Source organism: Schistocerca serialis, chromosome 1, assembly GCF_023864345.2.
Source record: "Schistocerca serialis cubense isolate TAMUIC-IGC-003099 chromosome 1, iqSchSeri2.2, whole genome shotgun sequence".
Classification (NCBI taxonomy): Eukaryota; Metazoa; Arthropoda; class Insecta; order Orthoptera; family Acrididae; genus Schistocerca; species Schistocerca serialis.
Genome location: NC_064638.1, coordinates 360,357,109 through 360,375,628, shown reverse-complemented (window position 1 = coordinate 360,375,628; position 18,520 = coordinate 360,357,109). Strand labels below are relative to the sequence as shown.

The following is an 18,520-nucleotide window of genomic DNA, read 5'->3' as shown; positions in this document are numbered from 1 at the left end:
TGAAAATTGAAATTACTTGGTTATGAACACTGATGTTACAGATCGTATGGTCGTTCAACAACAAAATTTTGCAGTGGATTTTGTTTCTCGGTAAAACACCATTCAATGCCACGACTAGCACAAGAACATGAGACTCTTATTAAAAAAAAATACGTTTTCACTATAAAGTTTGCCAGACCAGAACGGAGCACAGCAAGATTCCTATTAGATTTTGACGGTACATTAACTTATTTGTACTGTGAGTTATATACAATCAGCAGCCCGCGTCAACCTGCAACACATCATAAAATCTGCTGATCTGCTCTGCAAGTCTGGAAGCTAAAAGAAATAATATTATTTTGCTGTTACTTTACCGCTTCCTTGCGGTATGATAGACTATATTGGAAGTCGTTTGAATACGCCGCGGCAGCGGCTCTTTCGTTCGCCACGCAGCTCGGCACCACAGATAATATTTATATAACTGAAAAATGTCTCAACTGGATGGGATAATAGGCAAGCAAGCTTTAACAATTAATAATGCAAGTTTTCATTTACATAAATCTATTAAAACATTTAAATATTTCAATTGTTACACACCTTTATGAATTCACACGTAATGGCGTACATCTCTTAGTCTCGACAAAAGAATGCTACACTAGCGTTCGCTACTACGACACAGGATATCTTACTCGCTCGACTCCCAGATGAAGAAGGCAAAGAAATTGCTATTCGTCACGTATTATATACTAGTTACTTATTTTAATCTTTGTTCGACATTTATCGTCTGTGGCGGTTTCATTACTCGCCGACGCAGATATTCTCAAAAATAAATAATAAAAAAAATACATAATTTTATACAATAACACAATATGATACATATAATTTTCTCGTTACTACATAATATGTTGTTTTTGTTTCTTCCTAGACGTTACAGTCTGGCAGATGTCCAGGATGTATAGTAGATGTTACACAGCATAAGGAACCGGGTGAGACCAACTCAATCTGATTACTGCGACGAAGGTTAGTTTTGCGTAGTGGGATTAGTTTCGGAACGTTTATTTGTGTGAATTCTTGAGAAGGAATGAAAGATGGTATGATCTACATTGAAACACCCCTTAGAGCAATTATACATGACTGCGCTTAAACTGACACACAATATTTTTTGGCGCAACGCAATCTGACTTTCAAAAATCCCTACAAAAGAATGGCCCTGACTAACCTATACGTTTCACAAATCACTTACCTCACAAAAATCTTAGTTACTCGAACTACTGCAATACAGCGAGCGCCACTACTGCCAGCTAAATAAAAGATTCAAACTACGGAAGGCACTAACTACTGATAGGTATAGTTAGCAAATGAAAGATTTTGATGGAGAACAAACAATGTATTTACCTCAACAGTGTTCAAAAGTCATAATATAATATATCAGTTCATGGCATCCAGTCTTACAAATTTACTGTCTCTGTCCAAAACTCTGCCATCTCACTCCCCACATCCACCACTGCTGGCGGCTCACCTCCAACTGCGCAACGCTACGCGCTGTTCACATCCAGCTGCCGCTGCCCAACACTACAATGGCAGACAACAATACAAACTAGCCACAGACTGCACACAGCACAGCCAGTGATTTTCATACAGAGCGCTACGTAACGTTGCCAATAAGAAAACATAAACAGCCTACTTACATAGCCCCCATGCACGCCACAAAAAAATTTACAAATTGTTTTGGGCAGTGGCCAATAATGATTTGATAAAATTTTTCATAATTACAATAACAAAGATATCAAATGCACACACATATTGATACAATGTTGGTCAAAAGCTAAAATTTTCTCACAGTCCATCATAAAGACAGTCCTGATCATTCATCACAGTAAAATTGCAGTGTTTTTCTCAAAATCTGAGCAGTAAAAGAAAATGCACACGGAAGTAGTGGATTTCCATGCAGTCTTGAAGAAGTAGTGTTGTCCTTCCAACGGAAAGACAGTGCTGACTCTCGACATGCAGACAAGTAATGGGTCACAACAGAGCAAACCCACAGCAGAGTCATTCGAAGTTCTGAAGAATATTGGTAGGCAGGTCTTCACAGAGTAGACCCACTGTAGTCCTGGTACAGATTACGGTATTGGTGGGCCACCAGAGGTGCAGACCCACTGCAGTCCTTGTAGAAATAATGGTATTGATGGATCATCAAAGGTGTAGACCCACTGTAGTCCTTGTAGAGATGGCCAGCAGTCGTCTGCTGCGACTGTGGAGGTGCACAATCACCATCGAAGAGTCTTGCAGACAATATAGCAAGTCCATAACCACCACTTGTGCACTCACAAAGTTTTTGGAATTGTCCTTGGAACCAGCAATGCTGTTATCCAGTCCCTTGCTGAATTATTAACACACATGCAAACACTAACAGTCCCTACTTCTCACATATTGTCCATATACTATGACCAACAGAAACGTGTGCAGTGAAATGGAACTTACAAGTTAATAATATGATGAACTGGTGTCAATTACAATTTTATAACATAAGAATACAATTGCAAAGGTACAAAGTACATCATTAAAGAACATAACAATACAGATAACATTTGTAGTACAGGCTTTACAAAAGAATCAAAATAACATATACATCAGTGTTACAGGAATTATGACATGAGTACATACATAAAAGATCAGAATAACTTTCGAAACATCAACTTCGCACATGAGCATTAAAACAAAACAGAACAAATAATGTTTAAACATCTTTACAAAGTAAATAACATAGTATTAGAAAAATTCTACAACATAACAACATCAGCTAAACACATAAAGACAGGAAAAACACAAATACACAAGGGAACACAAACACATAGTGGGATAACACAAGGAAAGTACAGGGTTTCTTTTACTGCAGTATTTTGCAAACAAAACTTTCTTTACTTCTCGGAGATCTCCCTTCGTTCTTCATTATTTCCAAAAAGTCCTATCTATACCTGCTTTCTGTACTTTTTTCGTATGACTTCTCAATGCATTTTTTCCAATTCATCGCAACTCATTCTCTTATACAGTCTACCCCCTCTTAAGCTAACTTAAATCTACTGAGCTCAGATGCTAAAATAAAGGACGAGGTAATGCAGCAGCAAAAAACAATTAATACAAACAGCAATGAAAAAAAATGCAAACTTGCAAAGCAATCTGCAGTAAATCTAAATTACCAAGCAAATGCAGCATTACAACTAATATGAGCCAATGTGCAGCAACAAGAAAAATAAATCAATAGTAAAACTGGCTTAACAGAGTAATACAAAGTGAAATTCAGTAGCACTCTGCCTGGAAAACAGCAGCAGCAAGTGCAATAACTTATATCTAAACATGACAAACCCACAAGCAGAAAAAATAGTACACTAAAGACAACAACGCAGATAAGGGAAATGTATATTCACATCTTAATGCCTATGTAATTAAAGTGGTGAACCACAAAAACTTATTCTATGAAATAAATTACCAAGTATTGAAAAGAAAATTATGTATGCAGTTCCTGTGAAGGGAAATGTCTTTTTGTGCTCCCTCATTTTTTTGGAAGTATATCACAAAACTATTATTTACTGGATCTGTAGACAGAAAATATTTATATTAGTACATCTATAAAATTTTATTTTAACCAATGCTGCAGTGCAGCTAGAAACTAGATATTAAACAAAATAGGCAAAGCAAGGCGTGAAACGTCATTCACTAGCCATATGGCATTTCATAACGCAGTAAACAATCTTTCAACTAGCAAGACAATAGACATGAAATGTTTCTCATCATTTCATTTCAGTAAATATCATAAATTAAGAACTCTACAGTGTAATCATGTCTTTAAGTTTGAGGGTGTCGTATTTGCGATGCTTTCTGCAGAGGAATGTCAACAGCGAGGATAATGGCCTCCTTTTTTTTATTCTCCAGCTGTGCCTATAAAAGGCACACACTAATGGCTTTTTTCCAGGCGACTGTCGCGCAGCTGTGTGCTTACAGTCACCTATCTTCCTTACCGACATCAGTTTCCGCTACAGTGACAGTCTCATATAAAAAATTTCACAGGTCGAGAAATTGCGTTACAAATGTGTAGAAACAAAATCCTATAAGTACAACAGTGTCCAAAAAATTTTCAGTCGCATTGTGATACATTCACACATGTACACACATTTCATAATTCTAATGTACGATTCTTGGTTTCCAACATCCTTTTCCACAAATCAGAGTCCCTAATCACTACTCATTATTCCTTACCTTATTATACATATACATATTTGTCATCACTTCTTCAATATTTCATCATAAGAAATACGTAGCATAAACAAATTCCTCATATACGGTATCATGATCTTATTGATCATAAACATACCTCAACAGCATAATACATATCGTCATCGTAATAATATCATAACATCTCAGTCAATTCTCAAAATCGTTGTAGCTTCCTCCAATAATTTCAAAACCTAAATAAAATTCTCTGCTCATTTCAATAGTGTCATCTACCTCAAACGTACTTTAAAATCATGCTCCCATACCAAATACATCATTCAAAGCTCTCATAGCGTCACAATGGTTCCAAAAAAATACAGACAATATACAATTTCATAAGTGTGAAGTTATCCAATTGTGTAATTACGTAAACATGTGTCACTGACGTAGTAAAAAAATGTTTGTTTCTCTGTTAAATAATTAGATAGCTGTGTAATTCTGTGTTAGAGGAATATGGTACCGATGTGTAAAGTTGTATAAGCAAATACCATATAAGCTAGGGCTCCTTGTGCTTGGCAGACACATGGTACACAAAGTAAGCGTGTACCCCCTGAGGATTAATTTAATTGTACCCTCAGGTGTTACAGATTACAGCAATGGAATGAAATGTATCACGGAAAACCTTTGTATCTTCGTAATTCAAAAATCTTTAAAAATAAATGTTTTGAGTACAAAATTAATCACTCAAATACGTGTACTGTAGGACTAAACTGGGCGTCTTGTTGTAAGATAAACTCTGTCATTACTAAAGGGTAAAAAATGTGCCAAGTGTCGTAATTATCGTCGTCCGTAAGCAAAGTTCTGTAGAAGTCAATGTACTTACCTCCTCATAAAGTGAAATGCTTTGTGTATAGATATCTTAGTTATTATGCTTATTGCCGTGATGAAGAAAGTACTGTGCTGTAACGTATTGTTGTGCTACGGAATATGCTGTCTCATTGTAGCTATACCCCACAAAAGTTACTACTAAAACTTATTTTACTTTCCAGAAGAATACAGAAAAACTGTGCAGATATAAAACAGATACAGCACAAAAGCAATAATGTAAATTGTGTCACACATTAGTAGCGTCGTGATATAATCGTGTAGCTGTCAAAGAAACCAAATACTAAGTCATCTTTAATCTCACAGAAAGTACTTTAGATCCAGAATGTATTCTCAAATAAACCAAAATGTTGCATTAAAATCTCGTCAACAGTACTGGTATATGCTCTAATTATGTGAGCCTTATAGTCGTTACGTAATCATACAACTAACAAGCAAGAATGTACACACACAATAACACTGTGTCATCTGTTCACTATAACAATGCATTCGTAATTACTGTCTAAATATGTTCCATAGGTTCTAGACTGGATAGTTAACTTTAAAACATAGTTGCATGTTAACAGTTTCTAAGTCTGACGAAGCGTACTAGTAACATGAAGTGAAAAATTTTGTAGCAAAGACTAAATTAAAAAGCAGATTATCTTTCAACAAACAGTTTTACATGTGAAATATGGTGTAGTCCTTTACTCTTCCTAGTGCGCAGAGTTTCAACTTCAAAGCAATTAGCATGTTGTATACGTCGGTAAGGAATGCTAAAATTTTTCTCAAGGTTAGCGTCTATGTTATTTTTCGCTGAGCCAGCCGGCGCACGTGGCTGCCTGCTGTACAAGTCATTGTCTGCCTCTTTGTTGGCCCGCGTCGTTATTGGGATTTGGAGACCTAACTTCTACAAATTCAGCCTACTTACAACATCTACATTTATAATCCGCAAGCCACCCAACGGTGTGTGGCGGAGGGCACTTTACGTGCCACTATCATTACCTCCCTTTCCTGTTCCAGTCGCGTGTGGTTCGCGGGAAGAACGACTGCCTGAAAGCCTCCGTGCGCGCTCTAATCTCTCTAATTTTACATTCGTGATCTCCTCTGGAGGTATAAGTAGGGGGAAGCAATATATTCGATACCTCATCCAGAAACGCACCTTCTCGAAACCTGGCGAGCAAGCTACACCGCGATGCAGAGCGCCTCTCTTGCAGAGTCTGCCACTTGAGTTTATTAAACATCTCCGTAACGCTATCACGGTTACCAAATAACCCTGTGACGAAACGCGCCCCTCTTCTTTGGATCTTCTCTATCTCCTCCGTCAGACCGATCTGGTACGGATCCCACACTGATGAGCAATACTCAAGTATAGGTCGAACGAGCGTTTTGTAAGCCACCTCCTTTGTTGATGGACTACATTGTCTAAGCACTCTCCCAATGAATCTCAACCTGGTACCCGCCTTACCAACAATTAATTTTATATGATCATTCCACTTCAAATCGTTCCGCACGCATACTCCCAGAAATTTTACAGAAGTAACTGCTACCAGTGTTTGTTCCGCTATCATATAATCATACAATAAAGGATCCTTCTTTCTATGTATTCGCAACACATTACATTTGTCTAATTTAAGGGTCAGTTGCCACTCCCTGCATCAAGTGCCTATCAGCTGCAGATCTTCCTGCATTTCGCTGCAATTTTCTCATGCTGCAACTTCTCTGTATACTACAGCATCATCCGCAAAAAGCCACATGGAACTTCCGACACTGTGTACTAGGTCATTTATATATATTGTGATAAGTTGAGAGATGTTGACCTCTTCTGTAGTGTAAAGATTAGTTTTTCAAGGAATCAGAATCACGTATTACAGACTATGTTGCTTTGATTTGTCTTGAAATTGTAGGTTGCAGGTTTGTAGATTGCAGGTCGTAGGACAAAATATATCTCCCGAGTTGTAAATCATGATTTATATGTTGACTGACACTATCCTGCTTGTTAAATTCACTTCTCGCGATTTCATTTTACCGAAGACGTCCTTTTGTTTAATCTGCTTGAAAGTGAACGCTGGCTGGCCGCCATATTCTTCTCTTATGTAAACTACTAATCACATGAGTTAAAGCCATTTTGGTACTGCCAGGTAAATAGATATACACCTACAGAGCCGCGAGTGAGAAATAGTAGCTATGAATAGAAATTGTCTGCATGCTAATTGAAGACCTCAGCTGTAAACAGAGGTAAGGGACACCCTTTGGGAAAAAGAGTTGCGATGAGCTTTACTCGTATTAGCTGATAGTTCCACAATAAACATAGAAACAGCCACTCTATCTCTAATTTCAGATTCTCACTTCTGGTTGCTTTGCCAGGATGTGTGCGTGTTAACAGTGGTAAGTGCCAAAAATGTAGCTGGCAGCAGCAATAACGTGTGCAGTATTCGTTCCAGGAAAATGGACATCAGGGACGAATTGTGCAAGTCCGAAGATGATGTGGATAACTACGACTTTGATAAAGATTCTGGATATGTTCCTGAACTTAAAAGCACTTCGAAAGTTGCCGATAATCATATAAATGTTACTAATTATTTAAACAAGTAAACAATATAAAGTAGTACTCCTTACCATGGTTTATGCGCATTTACGGGACAGTATGATGGCTACAATGTAAAGTGCCACGCTTACCATTGTTTATGTGCTGTAGTAAGATGAGAATAAAATTAAAATGGCTATGCAAATTTTAGTGTCATACACTGAAACAATTCGGGTCTTTTAAATTTATATTTGTGAGTGGTTTCTTGTTTCGTTAACAAGCCCAGCGAGTAAGCAGTTGTAGGTCATTACTAAGCCATGTAAAGCGTATTAATGTTGCAAGTAAATGATGTTAAGTAACCATGAGATGTCGACATGAGCGCAATTTAACTAAATTGATCAATTAATTACCCATCACCACACATAGCCACATTCACGTTTATCGCCGCATGGAGTAGCCGCCTGGCCTTGGGCGCCTTGCCCAGTTCGCGCGGCTCCCCTGTCGGAGGTTCTGGTCCTCCGCCAGGCATGTGCGTGTTGTCCTTAGTGTAAGTTACTCTCAGTTAGATTAAGTAAGCCTAGGGATCGATGACCTCAGTAGTTTGGTCCCATAGGAACTTACCACCACCATCCCCATATCCAGACAACTTCATAGTTTTTCTCAGCCGGCACGTGGGCCCCTGCCCCTCCCCATCCCTCTTGCTCTCCCTCCCCCACCTATCGTATTAGCAGCAATATAGAATTTTGGCGGGAATTTCAGAAATGGTGGGAATTTCTTTGTGCCAGGGCTGTACTGACGTCTCGCCCCCCCCCCCCAATCTGAAAATGGCCGGAATTTAAAAATGGAGGTGATCTTTCTGGGACTCGAACTCTGGTCCTTACATGCCACCTAATTGATTAAGTGTGCAACAGTAACGGAAGAAATGATGATGGACCCTGCTAGTTGGTAAAATGAGTGCACACTCACAATAATTTAATAAATATCGTGATCTACTCAGAAAAAATGAGTTTATCATAATAAACAACATTAAATGGGATTCTGCATATATCTACGAAATGATATGCGGATTAAATATTACAGTGAGATTTATTATACATCACAACATAAATGTACATGATTATCGACACAAACAGTGGGTTAAAGGACAGGGTATACTGAAATATTATGAAAATAAGAGCTGGCTCGAGAACAAGGAGCCCCTACTCTCTGTGATGCAATAGACTGACGATAATGACCGGATGTCATAATGAATCAAATATTATTTCCCGACTATATAGCAATATCGCAATTAGTAGTGAGAGCTCAAATGGGATCACATGGAGAAACAAGCAAGGTGGACTTGTAGCAAAGCGAGCGCGCCTGCTGCTGAGGGGTTCAGTATGAAATTGATAAGGTCCTACAATGCCGTAGCCGCAAAATACTGTACCAGTACTGAAATCTGCAGCACGTCGTCGGTAGGCAGCGTCCTGATGATGTAGGCGCCGACTTCTGCTGTACAGCAACTCTATGTCAACCCCAGGCCTCGAAGGCTGTACGAGAATTCTCAGTTCTTCCGAAAACGAGCGACCAAGTAGCAAGATCATCCAACTCTGAGAAAGATCAGATCCCGAATCCCTTCTGTCCACGCAATCCAAGAGCGAAGCCAACATTGCTCTACTCGATACTCTCCTCGAAAACTGCGAATCAGCATTCAGTTCTGATTCCAAAATTCCTCCACACTGTCTCAGAACATCATTCGCGCCAATAGCGACCGTTCCCTCCAATTTCGAGCAGGGTTTTATGGCGTCAACTAGCCTCAGTTTAAGTTGACCAATCATGCCTCTGCTATTCAGCTGAGGGCACTGAACTTGCCGTTTGACCGGCTACGAAAACAACCTGCCTAGACTACTGGCCATCTGGTGCCAGACAGTCGCACTCAGCAGAGCACAGTCCACAAGTTTTCTCCGAATCAAGAGGACAATGCAGTCAGTCGGTGCCAGTAATCTTCGTTCCGGACGCGCCGGAACTGTAAACACATAAACTGCAGCGACTCTCAGACGTCTCGTAGGTCGTTTCGCCCTGCATACAATAGGCGAAACTCGACCGACGTCAGTCGTTCCGCCAGACGTTTAAGCCTAATGTATGAACACCACAGAATTCAGGTAATTGCAGCCCCCAACGGGAACCGCAGTGTGCCGCGTCCTCCGATACTCGCCTCGCACAGGCCACCCAAGGAAGCAAAACGTGTTTTGGAATCAAGTGAATAGTATTTTTTTGAGCTCTCAGTACAAATACTCTCATTACAATAACTTTATTCGGTCGGTTACTACCGTGCAATGACATAGAACATTAATAAAATTTATGAAAATGAGAGGAGACATGCAAAAGAAGGCATGGAACCTCTCAACTAAATATCGGTGACATAACTTGCATCGAAGATGTTATGTTCTTTAGCAGGATGAATTTAAATGTCCACCGCGACTGCACCTGGGCTCTTCAGTAGATGTGTACTCACCTGATGATGGCCGGACGTCTCTGGGCCGCAGTACCGTGGCAGAATGTCGACGGGATCCGGCTGCATACCCGGAAATTATTAGAAGAATTTAAATGTGCTTGCCAGGGGCAGACGGTTGCAGTTCGAATGCATAACTTGCTAACTGTTCATCTATAAATTAATTTGCCAGAGTTGCACACTCTGTAGATATGGGGAAAGGGAAATTCTCACGTTACAAGATGCTAAGTGCAGTCGACACTTTGTCAACTAACGAATATTTATTACTAGTATCACAAGTACCCAAAAGATATAGTTTGTAGATGTCCTGACTTGGTTGTTTGGATGAATCAGAATTGGAAGGTCTAAACAATAGTAGCGAATCTCATCTGGTAAGTAATAAGAGCATATACTATTGGGAAAAAATAGTAGAGCAGCAGCAGAAATCAACTCTGTACACTTGTCAGCTCTATGTAGCAGATCCCAGTACAATATAGTGGAAGTCAAACGAACGTGTAGAACTGTGCGAGACTTAGAATTTCCATCAAGTGCGTCGCTACATGAGTCTGTATGAGTCTGCATATAATCTCTCTGCTGTGTGTAGCAGTACGTGGATTTGTTTCCAGACTACAAGTTTCCAATCTGCAGCACTCGTTGCGTCTTATCTAGGTATGAGGCAGGTGTTACTATATATTTAACGATCTTATTAGCCAAAATGCATACATGTAGATTATGGGGAAGAGGGGAATTCTTAGTATTTTTCGGTGGGCTTGTGCATAGGACATGTAAATATCCCCTATAAAAGCAAACAATGCATGGGTACGCCATCAATATGACCACATACATCCGCAAAACTATCGAAATTTTTGGAAAATGACATAAAATCGAGGAAAACCTGGTAAAATTACGACAAATTAATGGGAAATACGTAAAATTGAGGTAAATAGGACGAAATATATAAAATCACGAAAAAACGAGCAAAATTACGTAAACTGATTGAGAATACATTAAATTAGGGAAATAGTACCATTAAAACGCGTGGAATTGTGTTGGGTTTTGGGTACTCAGACACTCAAGACCAAGAGGATCTTAAAAATTATGCTCTGGGTGCATTCAGTTTTAACTCTTCCCCTCTCCCTGTAAACTACATGGGTTTTTCTACCACATACTTCAAAAGAGGTGACGTAAGCATTACACGGAGGTCTATGTTAAAGCGAGTGAAATATATGTACCTTAATGTATAAGTGTGTTCTCACACATGCATTCGAAAATAGATATTACCGAGTTACAGTTGCCCCCCCCCCCCCCCCCCCACATGCAATGGTATTTCTTAAGCATAAAGCAGGAGAATCAATATGTTTATCTGACTTAGGCCATTTTCTAGAGTGTTCTGTAGGAGAGCGAACCAGTGCCACATACATCATCTTTACTAGTGAGAGGAGTGTGTACTCAAGAGACATGGTGTTAGGACGAAATTGCTATATTATCCTACACATGACCAAAACTACCTAACACAGAGCAGGACTTCTTTCTGCAGGAGGAATGCTACCAGAGCCGTTGTGATGCTACTGTAAACAGCAAAAGCTCTGTTACCTCTCCTTTGGCTATGGATCATGGTGCTTACGTCCTCATATGAAGTTACTGCTTCTCTCTCTACATCTTCATGCAGCAGGACGTGGAAGGTATCTCGATGTATCGGCTATCGAAAATATCCATGCTGGTTTTTCCTCGCTCTGTTTCCTAGTGAGACATGGGCACATCTATCAAAACCCATACTAATACTAATAACAAGCATGACTGATGCGGAAGTGTGATTGTGGGTATGTATGTTTCCGTCTTTAAAAGGCTATAAAAATCTATTAATTTCCTAGGAGGCAGAACAGCGGTCTCCTGATTTAGTTCTAGTCCGTTTATAAGCAGTTCGAGCGGCGGATACACTCTGATGCCTTCCTAGGACACCAGAATACTGTAGAAGGAAGTAGTTTTATCATTTTAAAGTTCATCGCCATAGTGATTGGGGTAGGAATCTTGCAGGGTGGTTGTATGTCTGATGTTGGACAAATATACACTGCAATACAAGTGAAATTGACCGAGAAAAAACATCTGTTGCATTAATAACTGAACGCATCTCATATAAAGAGAATTTGGATTTTTAAATGCTCTCTCTATTTATTAACTGTGCTACATTCTGAATTTAAGTAACACAAGCGAGGAGACTGCCTCATTGCACAGCTAGATGCTACAAGTGTAAAGCTAACACATGTTTAAAATAATCTCTTGGATTCAAAAATAAGTACTCTCACATGCTGCTTAAAATTTCTTTTCGTTGCACTGAACTTATGAAATGTTCTCTTAGACATCAGAAATATCATTAAAGTATCACAGCTTATTGCTCACTCCCTTTGAAGGTACTCTATGCTTCTTCACGTAGACACAGGCCTTTAATTTTTGGCTTCACCTGTCATGTTCAGAGACTCCATCTTTCTGGTAATTTCATGTTTTTCATGCTGTGTCGTCTTTCATTAATTGATTTCATTTAATATTTCTCATGTCAAATCCGCTAACTTTCTTATTCACTGTTAGTATAAGTCACTCCATTTAATGTTTTTCATATCAGTGTTGCCTATTATAATTTTGGGGTACTTTAACTGAATTTCACTTTCTTGTGTATTCTGATTACTATTGAAGACATTCTTTCATACAATCGCGACATGTACGCTTACAGTCATATTTGACGTATAATCCAATGAGAAATAACGTCTTTATCTACATCTTGTGGGGGCAATTATTGAGATTGAATACACTGTATTTGCGAAGTTTAGTGAGTCAAATTTGATTTTCATGTTTGATATGTATAGAAAATGCAAGATGTCCTTGATCATTTATTGATGCGATACTGACAATCAAAGAGATGTAGTGCAAGGAGTCAGCAGAATTTGGTGCCTTTAGACACTGTGATTAAACTTTTTCTTTCGTTTTGTGGGAGATCATCTTTTATTTATAAAATACAGAGGAACACATTGTACAATGAATAGGACATTACTGTTTGAAGATGTTGCAGCGAATTTATGTTTTTCAGGTTGAACTTACTTACACTGGTGCTAGAATTATGTTGTGGTGTAAGGGACATCAATTTTTGCACTTAAAGTTAAGAATTATTTCTGATGTGTTTATGTTAATTTTGTTACATGAATTTAGCTGTTTGGGAATTTTTTTTTGCAGCTGGTTGTTAGAGCATCATAGTGGTATTCTGTTTATTGACAAAAAATTGGGTACTGCTGTTTACTATATTAAGGTTAAGAAATCAGCTATTAGAAAAGGGAGACACATTTGGAATCCAATGGCCTTCATGTAGAAATTATTAGTCCTATGAAGCAAACTGGAGAGTAACTTTTTGGATAATTAAATTTTTGCCTATTGAAGGATGGACTTAGAAAATCATCGCCAAGTTCTTGCAGAAGAAAAAATGTTATTTTGATTTTAGCAGAATAGAGAGCCGACGACTGTAGAAAGTTGACGACATGGTAATGAAATAATGTATTTTTATGTCAAAATACATTTGTTTTCGACAGAGTACCTTTTTAAAACAATGTACTTTACCGACTTTTAACCAAGATTCCATAACTGATGTGCGACTTCTGAATGTCTGGAAAGTACCCATCCACGACTGTCCTGCCCTCTTCTTTGCACTAAAAACTTATTCCATCTACGAATTAATTAGATTTGGACTACGTGGAAGTCAGAGGTGGCCAAATCTGGTGAACAATGCATGTACGAACATTTGTAGTTCAAAATCTTCTGCATTCTATCTTTGTGGCCGGTATCATATCACAAAAAATAAAAAAAAATTGTATTCCAGTACCGACTACTTATGATTTATTTCTTGTTACACTTGCCCTACAATGCATGAGTAATTCCCTCAGTTGTTGCTTTACCCTTTGCAAGTAAATCAGTGTCAGCAAACACTGATCGTAATTTTTCCAGGAGATGAATGGATTACAGCCTTCTGGGTCTGGACCACCAGGCTCCAGCCAGCATTCTTACTACTATTTCTTTTCTGAAATTGTGGGCGCACGTTGACTCTGACAGTTTGCCGCAAATAGAACTCTCCAAAGATTATTCAAAAGATCTGTTATTGCACTTTTTTTTGATCAGCGTTCTACAAATTCGTCTGCTTTCATCTAAGCTTTCTCAATGCTACTTACTTATTCATGTCTAAGGTAACTCACTATTTCTCCCGATACGCCTACAATGTCAGTAATTTCACACACTTTTACAGAAATATACATGTATCTGTATCTAATAATACACATCGCTCGCATAGCCTGTCTATATGTCCGCTGAATTGCCTCATTTTCTTCTTTAGGATAGTGCACTCTGCTTTACTGTAAGTACTGAGGACTTACGTCGATCATGACCAAATATGTACAATACTATATAGTTCTTTTTGAGCACCGCTGGGAGGACATTACGTCACGTCTGCGCAGCGTGAAGAGGTTGTCAGTTCTGCATCCTCGCAGCCTCACCAGGCCCGTATTGTGTGCCGTCAGTGCAGTGCCAGCCTGCCTCTGCGCTACTCATCGCGTAAACAATTGAACCACAGTGTCAAAATAGATCACCTCTGATCTTTTTCAGTACGTCATGTTACACCGCTCTTAAGTGTTGAAATACAAGATACAAAATTCTCAGAAACTCGTGAACAAACGTGCCTTGGTAACAAACCATCCAAAATAAAGTATTTTATTAGAACACAGTGTCCCAGTTTACGCATTTGAAGGAAATTCGTACAATGAAATTGGAAAGTTGTATGGAGAGAACTATTTTGCAGATAATATTGACACTTGCTTCACATTTATGCGCAACCTGAAACAATATAACAACAAAATTTCATGGATATAAGACCAAACACTGCCGACCTAAGAAATTTTCGCCTTTCCCTCATAGAGCGAATACTTTATAAGAGAAAGTAAATTGTTGAGGAATGAAGACCTTCAAGACCAGCGTATTACTGTTCCCATTAACTGACAGGTTCCGACGACCTTACTTGATTCTTTTAATGTCTAGAGCTTTGAGAGACCTTAAAGTGCTTTGTACTCTAGTAGTTCCAATATGTTTTATAGAGGACCTGGAAAATTGTTGCTCGAGTTTCTGTACTTAGGTATTACATAGCTCTATTCATGAGCAGAAACAGGAATCAATGAGGGCAGGAAAGAAGAAAGAGAAAGGAATGAGGAGTCCGTCGTTATTGATGATTCCAATCAAATGCAGCAAGTTCCTAATGTTCCAGAGCACAGAGATAACATATAAAACTTTGTAATGCGAGCACGTTTACAACATTCGGTATGGTTTTCACATGTTTGATTTTCATCTCTATCTTGTATTCAACTCCGTAACTTGTGTGTCATTAGATGAAAAATTTACATCCATAGTCGAGACGACATTTATTGATCCAAAAAGCATAAAAAAGGATCTTTCACTCGTTTGAACCATATTCGCAATAGAGTTCATGACAGATACGACTTTCAAAGTCACGGGGATTACATCAACGACCATAGCTAGAAAATAGTTTACAGAAACTTTAAGACAATCCTCTCCTCCTTTCGAAACCAGTTTGTGGGAATATTCATACTGGACACTAGTCCTACAGACTGTATCTTGTATCCCAACGTGCTATTTACAATAATATCATTTGCATAAGATGAAAGATCATAGTACCTGAAGCCTTCGGATTTCTCATTCCGATTTTATGTATGCCATCGAACCGGCTATCGCTGTAGTAAACGAACCGTCAGTCGCGTTCTTGTGAAGTCGCTGCATCAGTCTCTTATCACATACCCACGACGTCTGCTACGTCGTTCCACAACTTGGCTATACAGGGTATATCACAATAGTGAAAATTGATGTGGGTGAAAGTATACGACAGTATCGAAAGGAGTCGTTTCCGAGGTAATTTAGAATGTATTTAAAAGTCAAAAGGAGAACTTAAATTTTTTTTATTATTCAGGGTCAACTGCCATTTTTCGTGCCACGCATATGTATTGTACAAATATATATATTTTTTTAATCGTATGGCTAGGGCCCCCCGTCGGGCAGACCGTTCGCCGGGTGCTGGTCTTCCAATTTGACGCAACTTCGGCGACCTGCAGTCGGTGAGAATGATAGGGTGATGATGAGGACAGCACAACACCCAATCCCAGGACGGGGAAAATTCCCCGACCCAGCCGGGAATCGAACCCGGGCCCAGAGGACTGACAATCCGCCAAGGTGACCATTCAGCTACCGGGGGCCGACGTTATCATGTAAACGACAGTATAAACTGCAAACAATGTAGACGGGTTGCTCAGACTGCCTTTTAGATCATTTATATAAATTGAGAATAGCAAGGGCTCTATAACACTACTTTGGCGACCCTCAGACATTACTTCGGATTCACTTGCTGAATTCCTGTTAGTTAATGCGAATTTTGCCCTTTCTGACAGGCAATCATTAATCCAGTCGCGCAGCTCAGGCGCAGTGTGATTATAAGTCGCTTGTGAGGATGATATCAAAAGCCTTCTGAAAAATCTGGAAATATTTAATCATCTTGAGATCCCCTTTCGATAGCACTCGTTGTGCGAAAAAAGAGCCAGCTGTATTTCATAAGAACGATATTTTTTGAATATATGCGGGTTGTGTGCAAAGAGACAGTTTGCTTAGTGATATTTCATTTTGTTGGAACGTAGAATGTGTTCCCAATTGCCGTAACAAATCGATGTCAGTTCTGTGGTAGTTGGGTTGGGTTGTTTGGGGGAAGAGACCAGAGAGCAAGGTCATCGGTCTCATCGGATTAGGGAAGGACGGGGAAGGAAGTTGGCCGTGCCCTTTCAAAGGAACCATCCCGGCATTTGCCTGGAGCGATTTAGGGAAATCACGGAAAACCTAAATCAGGATGGCCGGACGCGGGATTGAACCGTCGTGCTCCCGAATGCGAGTGCAGTGTGCTAGCCACTGCACCACCTCGCTCGGTGATTTCAATTCTGTGATCACTTCTATTTACTTTCATTTGTTCTGTGCCCTGTGTCGAGCGAGCGGTTGTATACTCTGAAAGGAACCTAGTTAGTACACAGTCTACAGCAGAAACCTTTCCTTTATTGCGTGATTTAAGTTACTTCGCTACACGGCTCTTTCTGATTCGAATTCTACAATTTTTTACATCTGCAAGCAACACCTACCGATCTTGTCATACCGTAGCAACTGACAAGTGGCGTGGTTTGAAGTTAACGAATTTCAATCTTTCAGCAATCAGTATGCAACGGCCTTGTCGCAGTGGATACACCGGTTCCCGTGAGATCACCGAAGCTAAGCGCTGTCGGGCGTGGGTGGCACTTGGATGGGTGACCATCCAGGACGCCAGGCGCTGTTGCCATTTTTCGGGGTGCACTCAGCCTCGTGATGCCAATTGAGGAGCTACTCGACCGAATAGTAGCGGCACCGGTCAAAGAAAACCATCACAACTGTAAGTAGGCTGTTTAGGTTTTTTTATTGGTAACGCCACTTCTGTATGAAAATCACTGGCTGTGCTGTGTGCAGTCTGTGGCTGCTTTGCATTGTTGTAATACTCGCCATTGTAGTGTTAGGCAGCTGGGTGTGAACAGCGCGTAGCGTTGCGCAGTTGGAGGTGAGCCGCCAGCAGTGGTGGATGCGGGGAGAGAGATGGCGGAGTTTTGAAATTTGTCATGAACTGTTGTATATATATATATATATATATATATATATATATATATACAATACGCATATATATACAATACGCATATATATATATATATATATATATATATATATATATATATATACATATATATATATATATGATATTAAGGTAAATACATCGTTTGTTCTCTATTAAAATCTTTCATTTGCTAACTATGCCTATCAGTAGTTAGTGCCTTCCATAGGTTGAATCTTTTATTTAGCTGGCAGTAGTGGCGCTCGCTGAATTGCAGTAGTTCGAGTAACGAAGATTTTTGGTGAGGTAAGTGATTTCTGAAAGGTATAGGTTAATATTAGTCAGGGCCATTCTTTTGTAGGGATTTTTGAAAGTCAGATTGCGTTGCGCTAAAAATATTATGTGTCAATTTAAGGACAGTCATGTATAATTGTTCAAAGGGGACGTTTCACAACGACTGGGAGAACGGTGTGCTGATCACATGCCCCTCCTATCCGCATCATCCAATGAGGATGACACGGCGGTCGGATGGTCCCGACGGGCCACTTGTGGCCTGAAGACGGAGTGTTTTTTTTTTTTTTTTTTTTTTTTTTTGTATATGCTTTGTTTTCGCACACGATTCACATTTTTCCGAGGTCGACATCACGCGACGTCTCACTGATGCTGCTCGACGCGCCCTGTCAATACCTGCCTTTCACAATACGCATACGACGGAGGAAGGCCGCAGTCTCGTTGGAGAGAGCAGACGCACGGCTGGCACCTCAGC

At 39.6% G+C, this 18,520-nt stretch overlaps 1 protein-coding gene and 1 pseudogene across 1 annotated transcript in view; both read left to right on the top strand.

Moving 5' to 3' along the window:
• Positions 1-18,520, top strand: part of LOC126470296 (uncharacterized) — a 72,002-nt gene that overhangs the window by 16,513 nt on the left and 36,969 nt on the right. The gene's annotated exons all lie outside the window — the stretch shown is intronic.
• LOC126428059 (5S ribosomal RNA) lies at positions 17,337-17,454 on the top strand (annotated as a pseudogene).